Genomic DNA, 18,868 nt, shown 5'->3' on the forward strand with positions numbered 1-18,868 from the left:
AGTGGGTTTTAGGGAAACTTCCAACTCTCTCTTTTGGTCCTTGAGTTGCTCAAATTTCCTTGGATCAAAACTCAAATAAAACAAATGGGGCAAAAATGCACAAATCATGGATGCATTTGAATGATCTATTTATAAACATCCAAATTGAAAATTGGGATGTTACAAACCTACCCCCCTTAAGATGAATCTCGCGCTTGAGATTCGATTGGCTAGCAAAAAGGTGTGGGTAGCCCTGTCGGAGGTCTTTCGCTCGTTCCCAGGTGGCTTCCTCCTCGGTATGGTGACTCCACTAAACCTTGGAAAACTTGATGACGTTGCTGCAGGTAACTCGGTTGGCAAACTCGATAATCTTCATGGGTTTATCCTCATAGGTCAGGTCACTCTCCAACTGAATTGCCTCTAGGGGCATTGTATCTTTCAGAGGAATATCAGCCATCTCTGCATGGCACTTCTTCAACTGGGGAACGTGAAACACATCATGAACTCTCGACAATCCTTCGGGTAATTCCAACTTGTAGGCAACTTCACCCATGTGTTCCAAGAACCTGTATGGCCCCACAAACCGTGGTGCTAACTTTCCTTTGAATCCAAATCATTTAACTCCTCGAAGTGGCGACACACAAAGATATGCTCTATCACCGACTTCATAGGTTACCTCCTTGCGTTTAGTATCGACATAACTCTTTTGCCTGGACTGGGTTATCTTGAGTCTGTCCCTGACCAACTTGACCTTCTCCTCTGAATCACTAATTAAATCTGGTTCAAACAATTTACGGTCTCCGACATCATCCCACATCAATGGTGTTTCGCACCTCCTTCCGTACAATGCTTCAAAAGGGGCCATCTTCAAGCTAGCTTGGTAGCTGTTGTTGTATGAGAACTCTGCTGGGAAACATTGCATGGAAAACAAAAAAAAATCTACGCACATACAAGATATATCCATGGAGATGCATAGCAACAAGAGGGGAAAGTGTGTCTACGTACCCTTGTAGACCGTAAGCGGAAGCGTTTAACAATGTTGTTGATGTAGTCGTACTCTTCGCGATCCGATCATGATCCAACCGATCTAGTGCCGAACGGACGGCACCTTCGACTTTAGCACACGTGCGGCTCGATGACGTCTGATACGTCTCCAACGTATCTATAATTTTTGATTGCTCCATGCTATTATATTATCTATTTTGGATGTTAATGGGCTTATTTTTACACTTTTATATTATTTTTGGGACTAACCTATTAGCCGGAGGCCCAGCCCAAATTGCTATTTTTTTGCCTATTTTAGTGTTTTGCCGAAAAGGAATATCAAACGGAGTCCAAACGGAATGAAACCTTCGGGAGCATTGTTTTTGGAACAAACATGATCCAGGAGACTTGGAGTGGACATCAAGAAACCACGAGGCAGGAGGGCACGCCCACCCCCTGGGCGCGCCCTCCACCCTCGTGGGCCCCTCGTTGCTCCACCGACGTACTTCTTCCTCCTATATATATCCACGTACCCCACAAATATCCAGGAGCACCACAAAACCCTATTTCCACCGCCACAACCTTCTATACCCAAGAGATCCCATCTTGGGGCCTTTTCCGGAGCTCCGCCGAAGGGGGCATTGATCACGGAGGGCCTCTACATCAACTCCATGGCCTCTCTGATGATGTGTGAGTAGTTTACTTTAGACCTTCGGGTCCATAGCTAGTAGCTAGATGGCTTCTTCTCTCTCTTTGGATCTCAATACAAAGTTCTCCTCGATTCTCTTGGAGATCTATTCGATGTAATCTTCTTTTGCGGTGTGTTTGTCAAGATCCGATGAATTGTGGGTTTATGATCAAGTCTATCTATGAACAATATTTGAATCTTCTCTGAATTATTTTATGTAAGATTAGTTTATCTTTGCAAGTCTCTTCGAATTATCAGTTTGGTTTGGCTTACTAGATTGATCTTTCTTGCAATGGAAGAAGTGCTTAGCTTTGGGTTCAATCTTGCGGTGCTCGATCCCAGTGACAGAAAGGGAAACGACATGTATTGTATTGTATTGTTGCCACCGAGGATAAAAAGATGGGGTTTACATCATATTGCATGAGTTTATCCCTCTACATCATGTCATCTTGCTTAAGGCGTTACTGTGTTCTTATGAACTTAATACTCTAGATGCATGCTGGATAGCGGTCGATGTGTGGAGTAATAGTAGTACATGCAGGCAGGAGTCGATCTACTTGTCACGGACATGATGCCTATATACATGATCATACCTAGATATTCTCATAATTATTCGCTTTTCTATCAATTGCTCGACAGTAATTTGTTAACCCACCGTAATACTTATGCTATCTTGAGAGAAGCCACTAGTGAAACCTATGGCCCCCGGGTCTATTCTCCATCATAAAATTTTCCAATCTATTTTATTTTGCAATCTTTACTTTCAATCTATATCATAAAAATACGAACAATATTTATCTTATTATTATTATCTCTATCAGATCTCACTCTTGCAAGTGGCAGTGAAGGGATTGACAAACCCTTTATCGCGTTGGTTGCGAGGTTCTTATTTGTTTGTGTAGGTACGAGGTGACTCGCGCGTGGTATCCTACTGGATTGATACCTTGTTTCTCAAAAATTGAGGGAAATACTTATGCTGCTTTACTGCACCACCCTTTGCTCTTCAAGGGAAAACCAACACAGTGCTCAAGAGGTAGCAAGAAGGATTTCTGGCGCCGTTGCCGGGGAGGCTTACACCAAGTCAAGTCAAGATTCGATCTCCCGGCAACGAGCGATTTCTGGCGCCATTGCCGGGAGATCTACGCCAAGTCAATACATACCAAGTACCCATCACAACTCTTATCCTTCGCATTACATTATTTGCCATTTGCCTCTCGTTTTCCTCTCCCCCATTTCACCCTTGCCGTTTTATTGGCCCTCTCTTTTCCGTTCGCCTCCTTTTCCTTCTTGCCTTCTGTGTGCTCGTTCTTTTTGCAATTTTTTGCCATCATGTCTGAAACTGGGGAGGTTATCATTGCTAAGGATAATAATATGGAAAACTTTGATGCTATTGATGATCCTCTTAAAAATGCTATTATTTTGCACACTAAAAAGTTTCATATTGGCAGCGGTAATGTTATTGGGAAGGGAGTTATTCAGGATTTCTTTACTTGTGCCGGTGCTTTGCCACTATGAGTGGATCTATCCTTCATAAAACTAGTAGTATCGCAGATGCTATATCATTGCTCATAGTTGAACTCGAGAGACAATTTTTACATATGCATCCTTCCATACAAAGGATTTTCCTAGAATTTTCTAATATTGAGCATTCTTCTGTTAAGCGAGCAGCGACCATCTTTTTAGCTCATGAGTTCAGATTTATAATAAAAGAGGCCAATGAAATTTTTGCGCATTATAGGGTGGATGCCAGCCGTCCTCCCATAGAAGCAATTCTTTTCTATCAAGAAGATATTATACGTTTACGATCTTTAGATCATGTTGCTTTTAATGAAAACCTTAGAAAAAGGGTTCCAACCGATGCTCTTGTTAATAGGATCTCTGAACTTAATGATAATTTTGCCATCCAGAACAATTGACTAGGTTTTTCCCTTGAACAAAGGCTCATGACTTTCTGCCAAAAGAATGCTTATAATGATGAATTGATCGTGCAATATGAGGGGCCAAAGGAGGAACCAATACCTCCTGAGCTTGATCTTGGGGACTTTTGTCCCATTAAATATAGCCCTTTTGATTATTTTTGCTTGACACAAAGGAAGCTTGCTGCTGAACGTACAGGGTATGAGATGAGATTTCGCGATTTATCTTATCATTATCATGGCAATACCTAGATCTATCTTCGCTTTTATGCCTAGCTAGGGGCGTTAAACGATAGCGCTTGTTGGGAGGCAACCCAATTTTATTTTTATTCCTTACTTTTTGCTCCTGTTTAGTAATAAATAATTTATATAGCCTCTGTTTTGGTTGTGTTTTTTGTGTTTAATTACTGTTTGTTCCAAGTAGAACCGTTGGGAAGACTTGGGGAAAGTCTTTTTGATCTTTCTGTAAAAAACAGAAACTTTAGCACTCACGAGAATTGCTGCCATTTTTTATTGGATAGTTATATTTAGTTAATTGTTTTTGCAGATGATTAATAGATAAATTACTCACGTCCAGAAATTTATTTTAGAATCTTTTGGGTTCCATAAGTTTGCGTTAGTTACATATTACTACAGACTGTTCTGTTTTTGACAGATTCTGTTTTTCGTGTGTTGTTTGCTTATTTTGATGAATCTATGGCTAGTAAAAGAGTTTATAAACCATAGAGAAGTTGGAATACAGTAGGTTTAACACATATATAAATAAAGAATGAGTTCATTACAGTACCTTGAAGTGTTATTTTGTTTTCTTTTGCTAACGGAGCTCACGAGATTTTCTTGTTAAGTTTTGTGTTGTGAAGTTTTCAAGTTTTGGGTAAAGATTTGATGGATTATGGAACAAGGAGTGGCAAGAGCCTAAGCTTGGGGATGCCCATGGCACCCCAAGGTAAAATACAAGGACACCAAAAATCCTAAGCTTGGGGATGCCCCCGAAGGCATCCCCTCTTTAGTCTTTGTTCATCGGTAACTTTACTTGGAGCTATAGTTTTATTCGCCACATGATATGTGTTTTTCTTGGAGCATCTTGTATGATTTGAGTCTTTGCCTTTTAGTTTACCACAATCATCCTTGATGTACACACCTTTTGAGGGAGACACACATGAATTGCAATTTATTAGAATACTCTATGTGCTTCACTTATATCTTTTGAGTTATATAGCTTTTGCTCTAGTGCTTCACTTATATCTTTTAGAGCACGGTCGTGGTTCTATTTAATAGAAATAATTGATCTCTCATGCTTCACTTATATTATTTTGAGAGTCCTTTAGAACAACATAGCAATTTGCTTTTAGGCATAATAAAAACTTTCATACAAGTGCATTGAATACTAAGAGAAGTTTGATACTTGATGATTGTTTTGAGATATGGAGATGGTGATATTAGAGTCATGCTAGTTGAGTAGATGTGAATTTGAGAAATACTTGTGTTGAAGTTTGTGATCCCTGTAGCATGCACGTATGGTGAACCGTTATGTGATGAAGTCAGAGCATGATTTATTTATTGATTGCCTTCCTTATGAGTGGCGGTCGGGGACGAGCGATGGTTTTTTCCTACCAATCTATCCTCCCAGGAGCATGCGCGCAGTACTTTGTTTCGATAACTAATAAATTTTTGCAATAAGTATGTGAGTTCTTTATGACTAATGTTGAGGCCAAGGATTATACGCACCCTCACCCTTACACAATTGCTAGCCTCTCTAGTACCCCCAATTTTCGCCGGTACCATAAACCCACTGAGGGAGTCCTGGATTAGGGGGTCTCCGGACAGCCGGACTATATCCTTTGGCTGGACTGTTGGACTATGAAGATACAAGATTGAAGACTTCGTCTCATGTCCGGATGGGACTCTACTTGGCGTGGAAGGCAAGCTAGGCAATACGAATATGGATATCTCCTCCTTTGTAACCGACCTTGTGTAACCCTAACCCTCTCCGGTGTCTATATAAACCGAAGGGTTTTAGTCCGTAGGACAACAATCACAACATACAATCATACCATAGGCTAGCTTCCAGGGTTTAGCCTCTCTGATCTCGTGGTAGATCTACTCTTGTACTACCCATATCATCAATATTAATCAGGCAGGACGTAGGGTTTTACCTCCATCAAGAGGGCCCGAACCTGGGTAAAACATCGTGTCCCCCGCCTCCTGTTACCATTTGGCCTAGACGCACAGTTCGGGACCCCGTACCCGAGATCCACCGGTTTTGACACCGACATTGGTGCTTTCATTGAGAGTTCCTCTGTGTCGTCGCCGTTAGGCCTGATGGCTCCTACTATCCTCGATAGCGATGCGGTCCAGGGTGAGACTTTTCTCCCCGGATAGATCTTCGTATTCGGCGGCTTTGCACTGCGGGCTAATTTGCTTGGCCTTCTGGAGCAGATTGAAAGCTATGCCCCATGCCGTCAGGTCAGATTTGGAAGTTTGAACTACACGCCCGACATCCGCGGAGACTCGATCTTCGACGGATTCGAGCCAAAGCCAGGCGCGCCGCACTGTCGCGATGGGTATGACCTAGCTCTGCCACCGAACAGTACCTAGAGGCCGCGCCCGCATCAGCTCCGACCCTTAGCTCGGAGCCAACTGCGCCAATCGAGGACGGGTGGTTAGACACCGCCTCAGGGGCTGCAGTCTCAACGGCGGTCGAGCCGAATACCAGCATAACACTCTGCGCAGCCCGTGACTCCAAGGTGCCGGACTCTTTTTCTCACTCCGAACCGCCCGTGCCCTTGCCAATCAAATCCGATTGGGCGCCGATCATGGAATTCACCGCCGCAGATATATTTCGGCACTCGCCCTTCGGTGACATCCTAAATTCACTAAAGTCTCTCTCTTTGTCAGGCGAGCCCTGGCCGGACTATGGCCAACAGGATTGGGATGCGGACGACGAAGAAATTCGGCGCCCACCCACCACCCACTTCGTAGCCACTATTGATGACTCAACCGACATGCTCGACTTCGACTCCGAAGACATCGATGGTATGGACGACGATGTGGGAGGCGAAGAGGAACCACCGCCCACAGGGCGCTGGATGTCCACCTCATCATATGACGTATACATGGTGGACACACCAAAACAAGACGACGACGAGGAACGAAAGGACACACCGAAGGCTTGTTCCCTCGAGAAGCAGTCAAAGCGGGGGCGCAAGCACCTCCCTAAATCCAGCCTCGGCAGAAATAACGATCATACAGACCCAGCGTTGGAGCAGGGCGAACCACTGCCGGACCACGGCAATACGGAGAATCAAACCGAACAAACCAATTCTGTCAAAGATAATAGTCTGGACGACATAACGCCGGACAGGCACCCGGAGCAGCAGAATGCCCGTCAAAGGCTTGTTGCCACCGCGAGGAGTCTGAAAAAGTAGAAGCAAAGGCTCAAGGCTGCGCAGGACACACTCCAAATCAGATGGACTAAAGTACTCAACACATCAGCGAAGTACGGCGACAATCGCCCCACCAAGAGCTACCCAAAGAGGAAGTTGCTACCCAAATTCGATGAGGAGGCCTCAGACCCCCCACAACCAAAAATAAAAACGGTCACATGGCTGGATAGACGACCTCACGGCCAACATAGAGCGGCAAACAACGCCACCCACAAGCCAATACGCGATCCACGCGAGGGCTCGCACCAAAAGGACGACGCAACCAGATCCATCTATGGACCACGCAAGCGCGCCCCAGCATACGATGTAACACAACAAACATCCGAACAACGCGGTATACCCAGATACAGGGGTGCCGCACACCCCCTATGTTTCACCGACGAGGTGCTGGACCATGAATTTCCAAAGGGTTCAAACCCGTAAACATAGAGGCATACGATGGAACAACAGACCCTAGGGTCTGGATTGAGGATTATATCCTCCATATCCATATGGCCCGAGGAGATGATCTCCACGCCATCAAGTACTTACCCCTCAAGTTCAAAGGGCCAGCTCGTCACTGGCTTAAAAGCCTCCCTGAAAACTCCATTGGAAGCTGGGAAGAGCTCGAAGACGCTTTTCGGGCAAATTTTCAAGGGACTTATGTCCGGCCTCCGGACGCGGACGATTTGAGTCATATAACTCAACAGCCCGGAGAGTCAGCCCGAAAACTTTGGAACATGTTTCTTACTAAAAAGAACCAAATTGTCGACTGTCCGGACGCCAAAGCCTTGGCAGCTTTTAAGCATAGTGTCCGTGATGAATGGCTTGCCAGACACCTCGGCCAAGAAAAGCCGAGAACAATGGCAGCATTAACAAGCCTCATGACCCGCTTTTGCGCGGGTGAGGACAGCTGGCTAGCGAGATGCAGCACCAGCGACCCTAGTACATCTGAAGTTAGAGATGGAAACGGGAAATAACGGTGCATCAGCAATAACAAACGCCGGAATAAAGAAGATAGCACGAAGAGCACGATAGTAAATGCCGGATTCAAAAGCTCTCGGCCAGGTCAGCAAAAGCCTCCCTCTAAAGGCGCCAGAGACGAACTATCCAGCCTAAACAAAATTCTGGACCAAATATGTCAGATCCATGGCACCCCCGGTAAACCCGCTAATCATACTCATAGAGAATGTTGGGTCTTCAAGCAGTCCGGCAAGCTCAACGCCGTACACAAGGGGGAGGATGCACCAAGCGAAGACGAGGATGAGCCTCTCAAGCAAGACACTGGGGAACAAAAGAAATTTCCACCATAAGTCAAAACAGTAAACGTGTTACACGTGATCAAGGGGAGAAACCAAGCGGATGGATACCACTTCACACGAGTCCTGATGGATGGTGGTAGCAGTCTCAACCTGATATACCAGGATACAATCCGCGAAATGGGGATAGACCCAACGAAAATTTGCCATAGCAATACCACCTTTAAAGGAGTAACGCCAGGCCCAAGGGCTCATTGCACGGGCTCCCTGCTACTAAAGGTTATATTCGGCTTCCCCGATAACTTCCATAGCGAACATTTAACCTTCCATATCGCTCCGTTCCAAAGTGGCTATCAAGCACTACTTGGATGCGAAGCTTTTGCTCGCTTTAATGCAATACCACATTACGCTTCCCTGACGCTCAAGATGCCCGGACCAAGCGGCATCATTACAGTGAACGGAAGTATTAAGCGATCTTTGTGCGCTGAAGAGAATGCGACTGCCTTGGCAGCCGCACACTAAAAACGGCCTCACCAACTAAAGCATTTGATAGGTCGTCAAGACCACGGACGCGGTTAGACGAGTCCGACACTACTATATGTAATTTGTACCGGATTGATGGCCACACCCCTATTACAAATACAAGGGGCTCAACGCGCGCAGACAAGCGGCAATTTCTACTCATTTTTAGTTATACATGGTTTCTTTAAAAACTATCTTTTTGCACGACAACTTTTTCACCTAAGTTCCTCTCTTTTACAGATGATCATCGTGCTACACCTGTCCAGGATACGGCACAACGGAGACACAGGCGCAGACATGCAGCAGGGACCCGTTCCAAGGATTCTTTTTAGATTAAGACCTTGCGTTAACCTTTTTTACTGTCTCTTGTTGATACACATCCACCGAATTCTCAGCACAATTGGGAAGGATGCTGACGTCTTGGCATGTGGTCACGTCAGAATAGTGCACGTACCTGGACACAAGGGGCTTCTTACAAAGGGCACTATTTAGGCTCGGTTTATACCATAAAGACCGAATACCTTAGGGAGTGTTCGGTGTCGCGAGTTTGGCCTTATATGCATCAGCTCCTAATCATTGTCTTTGGTCAAATGTTGGGTTTGCCCAGCTCCTGTGTTTTGGTGCCTTACGTTCCACTTTATCGGCTAAGGCAGCACCAGGAGAACTACTGCGATTGTGCCCTGGTTCACCCGGACGAGCACCTCAGTAGAGAAAGCCGAAAACTGACTGTCATGATATAGCGTGAGACTGGTCAACCACTCGATGACCTATCAGAATGTTAGAATTCCTCCGCCTTAACGAAGGGCCGTTTTCCAGCCAGGCATGTATGCACCCGGAGATCGGGAGAGTGCGGAGCCACCAGGGGCTATCTAGTAGCCCCACTGTCAAACTCCTATGGCTAAGTGAAAGTGTTAAAGCATTATAGTCCGGTTGCCTCGTTCGCTACGCTATCACCTCCTTAATAGGACCAAGACGTTGGGTTAAGTGTGAACACGCGTTTTTTGCAAGCACCTCCGCATTATATGCGTGGGGGTTGAAGCCGACGACTGCAATCTTTTAGGTTATATACATATGTACACAAACGGCCGCACAGGAGGCATCATATTACTTTCCAGCAAAAGTATAAATACAGCCTTACTATATTTCATAAAAACATTGTGTTTACAATGGGAATACATGTCATTCAAACATAATATTCTTCGAGCACTGGGACTCTATCAAACGAGCACCCTCAAGAACCTCTTCAAAATAGTGCTCGGCAGCTACTCGGCCTATGGCTGAACCTTGCGCCGCAACAGTGGTAGCATCCATCTCCGCCCAGTATGCCTTGACACGGGCAAAGGCCATCTGTGAGCCTTCTATGCACGCCAACCTCTTCATCGTGTTGATGCATGGCACCACACCAAGGAACTGCTGCACTAAGCTAAAATAGCTGTTTGGCTTCGGCTTCTCCGGCCACAAATGATCTACAACAGACCTCATGGCGAGTCCGGACAACCTATTAAGTTCGGCCCATTCGGTTAGCTGATCAGTCAAGGGAAGCGGATGCTCTGGAACGTTGAATTGCGACCAGAATAGCTTGTCCACTTCACGATCTGATTGATCTTGGAAGTATTCGACCGCATCGGCAGCGCTCGCCGCCAAGTCCATATATGCGTCTGCCGAACTCCACAGCCGATCTAGAGGGGCATACCACGGATCTCCGAACTTCCTCCACAGCAGAAAGGGCTTCCCAGCCGCAATATCCCCGGCTTCGCACAGCTCCTCCTTCGCCCTCATAGCAGAGCGACTGTCTTTGGTCGCCATAGTGGCCTTCTCAAGGTCCGCTGCCTTCACTCGGTTTTCTTCTTCAAGGAACTGGCAACGATCGGCAGTGCCTTTTAATTCTACGGCCATCTCGGACATCTTTTCTTTGCTTTCGCAATGGGCATCCTTCTCGGCTCTTAACTCTTCGGCCGCCTTCAAAGCAGCCGCATTACTAACCCTCGCTTGTTCCTTGGCTCGGGCGAGTTCCGCCCGAAGGGTCTCCACAGTGGCAGCTCCGTCTGCAGTCACAACATATTAAAGATACTGGCATCATGCTGCTCTTATTGTGTGACATTTACCAGAAAACATTACTTACCCTGTGATTCGTCAAGCCGCTTATTAACAAGCTCGATGTCGGCGTCTGCCGCATCTAGTTGCCGTTTTAATTCGGCAAACTCACTAGTCCGGCTAGCCACCGGAGCTTCCACCACCTGCACATAAAGGCAGTCTGGTTATTGCCTGGGACTATGATCCTCTGTTCGCCGCCGTTCTCGACGACAACCAGAGTCTCAGGGGCTACTATCTACACAGGGCACACCTAACATGTGCGGTACTATCACATATTATTTCACGTACCTCAAAGCCTGTCAGTAGACTCATAAAGGCTTCATGTAATCCGCTTTCGGCAGACGAAATTCTCTCCATCACCGCACCCATCAGTGTACGGTGCTCTTCTGAGATGGCCGCTCGCCCTAACAGCTCCCTCAGAACGTCCGACCGCATACCAGACGGTGCCGGACTCTTTTGTTTGCTCTCTTTGGGAGACGGACGCTGAGGACTTCGGGAGTTTATGGGATTATCTTCTGGCCTCACCGGATCTGGAGAGGCCCTCCGTGACGACACTTCGGGGTCGCCCACTTCTTGAGCGGAGGAGTCCAGGGGAGGCGTTTCGCTCTCCATCATCTCCGAAAGAAGATCCCCCTAAGACGAGCTCAGCTGAGAAGGGCTAAGACCCGAACTGCAAGATATATGCGGCGGTTATTTTCTCAGAAGAAAGATAGTATACCTTCACTATTAAAGTATTTTTTGATCACTTACAACTCGTTGGAGGGCTGATCCCCCCGTGGACTTTGTGCGGTAAGAGAACCCCCCGAGGCAGGACCCTCTGTTGGAGACTTCTTCTCTCGTTTGGAGGCCTCGGCTTCTGGATCCTCGGAAGCAGTCCTCTTCCTCCCCCGGTTATCCTCCTTTAAGGAGACGCTCATTCCCTCGGTTGGAACTGGCAGCGATGGGGGCCCGCTTCCGCCCACATTATTCCCCACTGTATCTTCCTTTGAGGGCTCCGGGCAAGGTGCGAGCTCGAGCATCTTTTCCAATACCGGATTTTCCAAACCCTCAGCGAAGGGGGCCGAACACCGAATCATCTTCGCCTTTGTTAGCCAGTCCTAGTCAAAGAGCAATCTCTCATAAATAACTTCATGATGAATAAAGGACAATGTGTTCGGCTAGAGGATTTCTTACTTGTTCGGCGGCGCGGTTACTACTCAGGCCCACGTCCTCAATAGCATCCGGACACTCTATTTGAGGTCTGAAGAATGACTTGTACATGTCCTCATGCGTCAGGCCGAGGAAACTTTGAATGGCATGCGGTCCTTCTAGGTTGAACTCCCACAAGTGAAGGGGCCGGCGTTTGCAAGGCTGGACTTGACGAACCAGCATAACTTGCATTACCACGACCAAATTAAAATCTCCCTCGAAGAGATCTCGAATGCGGCTTTGTAGTATAGGCACGTCCTTGGCTGGACCCCAGCTCAGACCTCTGCTAATCCATGACATTAGTCGTGGTGGTGGTGGGGGGAGCGGAAAGCGGGGGAAGCCGCCCACTTGGAACTTCTGGGAGCTGTGACGTAAAACCACTCCCGTTGCCATAATTCGGACACCTCTGGAAAAGAACCTTTCGGCCATGGAGCTCCTGCCATCTTGCCTATTGATGCACCTCCGCACGCTGCATGTTGCCCCTCGATCATCTTCGGCTTCACTTCAAAGGTCTTGAGCCAAAGGCCGAAGTGAGGGGTAATGCGGAGGAAGGCCTCACACACGACAATAAATGTCGAGATGTGGAGAAAGGAGTCCGGAGCTAGATCGTGGAAATCTAGCCCGTAATAGAACATCAAACCCCTGACGAAGGGATCCAGAGTGAGGCCTAGGCCTCAGAGGAAGTGGGAGACGAACACGACGTTCTCGTTGGGTTCGGGAGTAGGGACGACCTGCCCTCGAGCAGGAAGCCGAAGCGAAACCTCGGCGGTCAGGTATCTGGCCTCCCTCAACTTCTTGATGTCCTCTTCCGTCACGAAGGAGGGCATCCATCGGCCTTGAAGACTGGATCCGGACATGACTGAAGATCCGGAGCACCTAACCTGGGCTTTGGGTGTTGGAACTCGAGGCGGGGGAAGGGTTCGATTAAGCACGAGAGGGAAAAAGCGAAAACCTTGTCCCTTTATAAAGAGGGTGAATATCAAGCGTCCTCTCCCTAGCCGTTTGGGACTTGCCTATAATCTAGGAGTCCTAGGCATGGTTGGGTTACCCACGACCGCATTAATGAGAATCCCATAATTGGGGGAACACGATCTCTGCTTTGACAAGACGTGTCAAGAAACCGCCTCGCGTTATGTGTGGAGCTGGTTGAAGAAAAACGGTTCGAATAATCACCGGGCCATGACATAACGTCATGCTGCCAAAACAAGCCAGCAAATTAGATCTGTGAAAAAATTATTCTCTCTACAACGGAATGTGGAACTTATTTTGCAGGGTCGGACACTATCCTCGTATTCAAATTCTTCTGTGATGTATTCGGAGAAGGAACCCGCCTTGCAATGCCGAAGACAATACTGCGCGCCGGACTCATCGTCATTGAAGCCTGGTTTAGGGGCTACTGAGGGAGTCATGGATTAGGGGGTCCCCGGACAGCCGGACTATATCCTTTGGTCGGACTGTTGGACTATGAAAATACAAGATTGAAGACTTCGTCTCGTGTCCGGATGGGACTCTACTTGGCGTGGAAGGCAAGCTAGGCAATACGAATATGGATATCTCCTCCTTTGTAACCGACCTTGTGTAACCCTAACCCTCTCCGGTGTCTATATAAACCGAAGGGTTTTAGTCCGTAGGACAACAATCACAACATACAATCATACCATAGGCTAGCTTCTAGGGTTTAGCCTCTCTGATCTCGTGGTAGATCTACTCTTGTACTACCCATATCATCAATATTAATCAAGCAGGACGTAGGGTTTTACCTCCATCAAGAGGGCCCGAACCTGGGTAAAACATCGTGTACCCTGCCTCCTGTTACCATCCGGCCTAGACGCACAGTTCGGGACCCCCTACCCGAGATCCGCCGGTTTTGACACCGACACCCACCATATACCTTCCTCAAAACAGCCACCATACCTACCTATTATGGCATTTCCATAGCCATTCCGAGATATATTGCCATGCAACTTTCCACCATTCCGTTTGCTATGACACGCTTCATCATTGTCATATTGCTTTGCATGATCATGTAGTTGACATCGTATTTGTGGCAAAGCCACCGTCCATAATTTTTCATACATGTCACTCTTGATTCATTGCATATCCCGGTACACCGCCGGAGGCATTCACATAGAGTCATATTTTGTTCTAAGTATTGAGTTATAATCCTTGAGTTGTAAGTAAAAGAAGTGTGATGACCATCATTATTAGAGCATTATCCCGGTGAGGAAAGGATGATGGAGACTATGATTCCCCCACAAGTCGGGATGAGACTCCGGACGAAAAAAAGAGGCAAACAAAGAAAGAAGAAGGCCCAAATAAAAAAATTAAAAAATGAAATGAGAGAAAAAGAGAGAAGGGACAATGTTACTATCCTTTTTCCACACTCGTGCTTCAAAGTAGCACCATGATCTTCATGATAGAGAGTCTCTTATGTTGTCACTCTCATAAACTAGTGGGAATTTTACATTATAGAACTTGGCTTGTATATTCCAATGATGGGCTTCCTCAAATTGCCCTAGGTCTTCGTGAGCAAGCAAGTTGGATGCACACCCACTTAGTTTCTTTTGTTGGGCTTTCATACACTTATAGCTCTAGTGCATCCGTTGCATGGCAATCCATACTCACTCACATTGATATCTATTGATGGGTATCTCCATAGCCCATTGATACGCCTAGTTGATGTGAGACTATCTTCTTCTTTTTTTGTCTTCTCCCCAACCACCATTCTATTCCACCATAGTGCTATATCCATGGCTCACGCTCATATATTGCGTGAAGATTGAAAAAGTTTGAGAACATCAAAAAATGAAACAATTGCTTGGCTTGTCATTGGGGTTGTGCATGATTTAATATTTTGTTTGATGAAGATAGAGCATAGCCATACTATATGATTTTGTAGGGATAACTTTCTTCGGCCATGTTATTTTGAGAAGACATGTTTGCTTAGTTAGTATGCTTGAAGTATTATTATTTCTATGTCAATATTAAACTTTTATCTTGAATCTTTAGGATCTGAACATTCATGCCATAATAAATACAAATTACATTGAGAAATATGTTAGGAAGCATTCCACATCAAAAATTCTGTTTTTATCATTTACCTACTCGAGGACGAGCAGGAATTAATCTTGGGGATGCTTGATACGTCTCCAACGTATCTATAATTTTTGATTGCTCCATGCTATTATATTATCTATTTTGGATGTTAATGGGCTTATTTTTACACTTTTATATTATTTTTGGGACTAATCTATTAACCGGAGGCCCAGCCCAAATTGCTGTTTTTGCCTATTTTAGTGTTTCGCCGAAAAGGAATATCAAACAGAGTCCAAACGAAATGAAACCTTCAGGAGCATTATTTTTGGAACAAACGTGATCCAGGAGACTTGGAGTGGACGTCAAGAAACAATCGAGGAGGCCACGAGGGAGGGGGCGCGCCCACCCCCTAGGCACGCGCTCCATCCTCGTGGGCCCCTCGTTGCTCCACCGATGTACTTCTTCCTCCTATATATATCCATGTACCCCGCAAACATCCAGGAGCACCACAAAACCCTATTTCCATCGCCGCAACCTTCTGTACCCAAGAGATCCCATCTTGGGGCCTTTTCCGGAGCTCCGCCGGAGGGGGCATTGATCACGGAGGGCCTCTACATCAACTCCATGGCCTCTCCGATGATGTGTGAGTAGTTTACTTCAGACCTTCGGGTCCATAGCTAGTAGCTAGATGGCTTCTTCTCTCTCTTTGGATCTCAATACAAAGTTCTCCTTGATTCTCTTGGAGATCTATTCGATGTAATCTTCTTTTGCGGTGTGTTTGTCGAGATCCGATGAATTGTGGGTTTATGATCAAGTTTATCTATGAACAATATTTGAATCTTCTCTGAATTCTTTTATGTATGGTTGGTTTATCTTTACAAGTCTCTTCAAACTATCAGTTTGGTTTGGCCTACTAGATTGATCTTTCTTGCAATGGGAGAAGTGCTTAGCTTTGGGTTCAATCTTGCGGTGCTTGATTCCAGTGATAGAAAGGGAAATGGCATGTATTGTATTGTTGCCATCTAGGATAAAAAGATGGGGTTTACATCATATTGCATGAGTTTATCCCTCTACATCATGTCATCTTGCTTAGGGCGTTACTCTGTTCTTATGAACTTAATACTCTAGATGCATGCTGGATAGCGGTCGATGTGTGGAGTAATAGTAGTAGATGCAGGCAGGAGTCGGTCTACTTGTCGCGGATGTGATGCCTATATACATGATCATACCTAAATATTCTCATAATTATTTGCTTTTCTATCAATTGCTCGACAGTAATTTGTTCACCCACCGTAATACTTATGCTATCTTGAGAGAAGCCACTAGTGAAACCTATGCCCCCCGGGTCTATTCTCCATCATACAAGTTTCCAATCTATTTTATTTTGCAATCTTTACTTTCAATCTATATCATAAAAATACCAAAAATATTTATCTTATTATTATTATCTCTATCAGATCTCACTCTTGCAAGTGGCCGTGAAGGGATTGACAACCCCTTTATCATGTTGGTTGCGAGGTTCTTATTTGTTTGTGTAGGTACGAGGTGACTCGCGCGTGGTCTCCTACTGGATTGATACCTTGGTTCTCAAAAACTGAGGGAAATACTTACGCTGCTTTACTGTACCACCCTTTCCTCTTCAAGGGAAAACCAACGCAGTGCTCAAGAGGTAGCAATGTCTCCTCCTTCTTGATCTAGCAAGTGAGAGAGGAGAAGTAGATGGGATCACAACCAACACGATGGCGTGGTGGTGATGGTGGTGGTGGAGTACCGACAGCGCTTCGCTAAGCGTCGCCCGGACGAGGCGATGGAACTAAGGAGTAACGGGAGAGAGAGGCGCGCCAAGGTCTTGGTGTGTCCTCTTGGAACGCCACCTCCCCTCTATATATAGGGGGAGGGGCGTGGGAAACATCCCCTCCAAGCCCTAGTGCGCAGCTAAGGGGGAGAGGAGTTGGACTCCAAGTTCAATCCTATTCCTACTAGGACTCCTTCCTTTTTTGCCTTCCCTAGCCACATGGGCTTTTGAGGACTTGGTGCGCCTATCCTAATAAGGCCAGGGCACCTCCCTGCAGCCAATGCTAGCACTTGGGTCATGGTGGACCCACTTGTGGACTTCCAGACCCCTCCAGAATCCTCCAGAACCTTCTAGAAGCTTCCCGGTACAATACCGAAAAAACTGCACTTTTTTCCGGAACCCAAAATATGACTTCCCATATATAAATATTTACCTCTCGACCATTACGAGACTCCTCGTGACGTGTGGGATCTCATCCGGGACTCCGAACAATATTTGGTTACCACTCATCAAATATCCCAATACTACTCTAGCGCCAGCGAACGTTAAGCGTGCGACCCTGCGGGTTCTAGAATTATGTAGTCATGACCGAGACACCTCTCCGGTCAATAACCAATAGCGGTACCTGGATGCCCATATTGATTCCTACATATTCCATGAAAATCTTTTATCGGTTGAACCTTTATGAAAACATGCATAATTCCCTTTGTCTGTCGGTATGTTACTTGCCTGAGATTCGCTTGTTAGTATATCTATACCTAGTTCAGTCTCATTACCAGAATGTCTCTTTAGTCGTTTTGTAATACATCATCTTGCAACTAACTCCTGAGTCACTTTGCTTGGCAGCTTCTTGTGATGTGTATTACTGAGAGGGACCAGAGATACCTCTCCGATTGGAGTGACAAATCCCAATCTCGATTCACGCCAACTCAACAGACACCTTCGGAGATACCGTAGAGCATCTTTATGATCACCCAGTTACTTTGTGACGTTTGATAGCACACAAGGTATTCCTCCGGTATCCGGGAGTTGTATGATCTCATGGTCGAAGGAACATGTATTTGACATTAAGAAAGCAGTAGCAATAAACTGAATGATCATATGCTAAGCTAACAGATGGGTCTTGTCCATCACATCATTCTCCTAATGATGTGATCCCGTTATCAAATGAAAACTCATGTCTATGGTTAGGAAACCTTAACCATCTTTGATCAACAAGCTAGTCTAGTAGAGGCTTACTAGGGACTGGTATTTGTTTATCTATCCACACATGTATTTAAGTTCCCGATCAATACAATTATAGCATGAATAATAAACCTTTATCATGACTTAGGAAATATAATAATAACCATTTTATTATTGCCTCTAGGGCATATTTCCATCAGTCTCCCACTTGCACTAGAGTCAATAATATAGTTCACATCGCCATGTGATTAACACCCATAGTTCACATCGCCATGTGACCAACACCCAAAGAGTTTACTAGAGTCAATAATCTAGTTCACATCGCCATGTGATTAACACCCAAAGAGTACTAAGGTGTGATCATGTTTTGCTTGTGAGAGAAGTTTAGTCAATGGGTCTGTCACATTCAGATCCATATTTATTTTGCAAATTTATATGTCTACAATGTTCTGCATGGAGCTACTCTAGCTAATTGCTCCCACTTTCAATATGTATCCAGATTGATACTCATAGTCATCCGAATTGGTGTCAAAGATTGCATAGACGTAACTCTCTACGACGAACTCTTTATCACCTCCATAACCGAGAAAATATTTTTTTAGTTCTGTAAGGATAATTTTGACCGCTATCCAGTGATCTACTCCTGGATCACTATTGTACCCCCTTGCCAAACTCATGGCAAGGCACATAATAGGTCTGGTACACAACATGGCATACTTATGGAACCTATGGCTAAGGCATAGGGAATGACTTTCATTCCCTCTCTATCTTCTGCCGTGGTCGGGCTTTGAGTGTTA

This window comes from Triticum urartu, chromosome 6A (genome assembly GCF_056163025.1).
Source record: "Triticum urartu cultivar PI428250 chromosome 6A, HENAU_Tu73, whole genome shotgun sequence".
Classification (NCBI taxonomy): domain Eukaryota; kingdom Viridiplantae; phylum Streptophyta; class Magnoliopsida; order Poales; family Poaceae; genus Triticum; species Triticum urartu.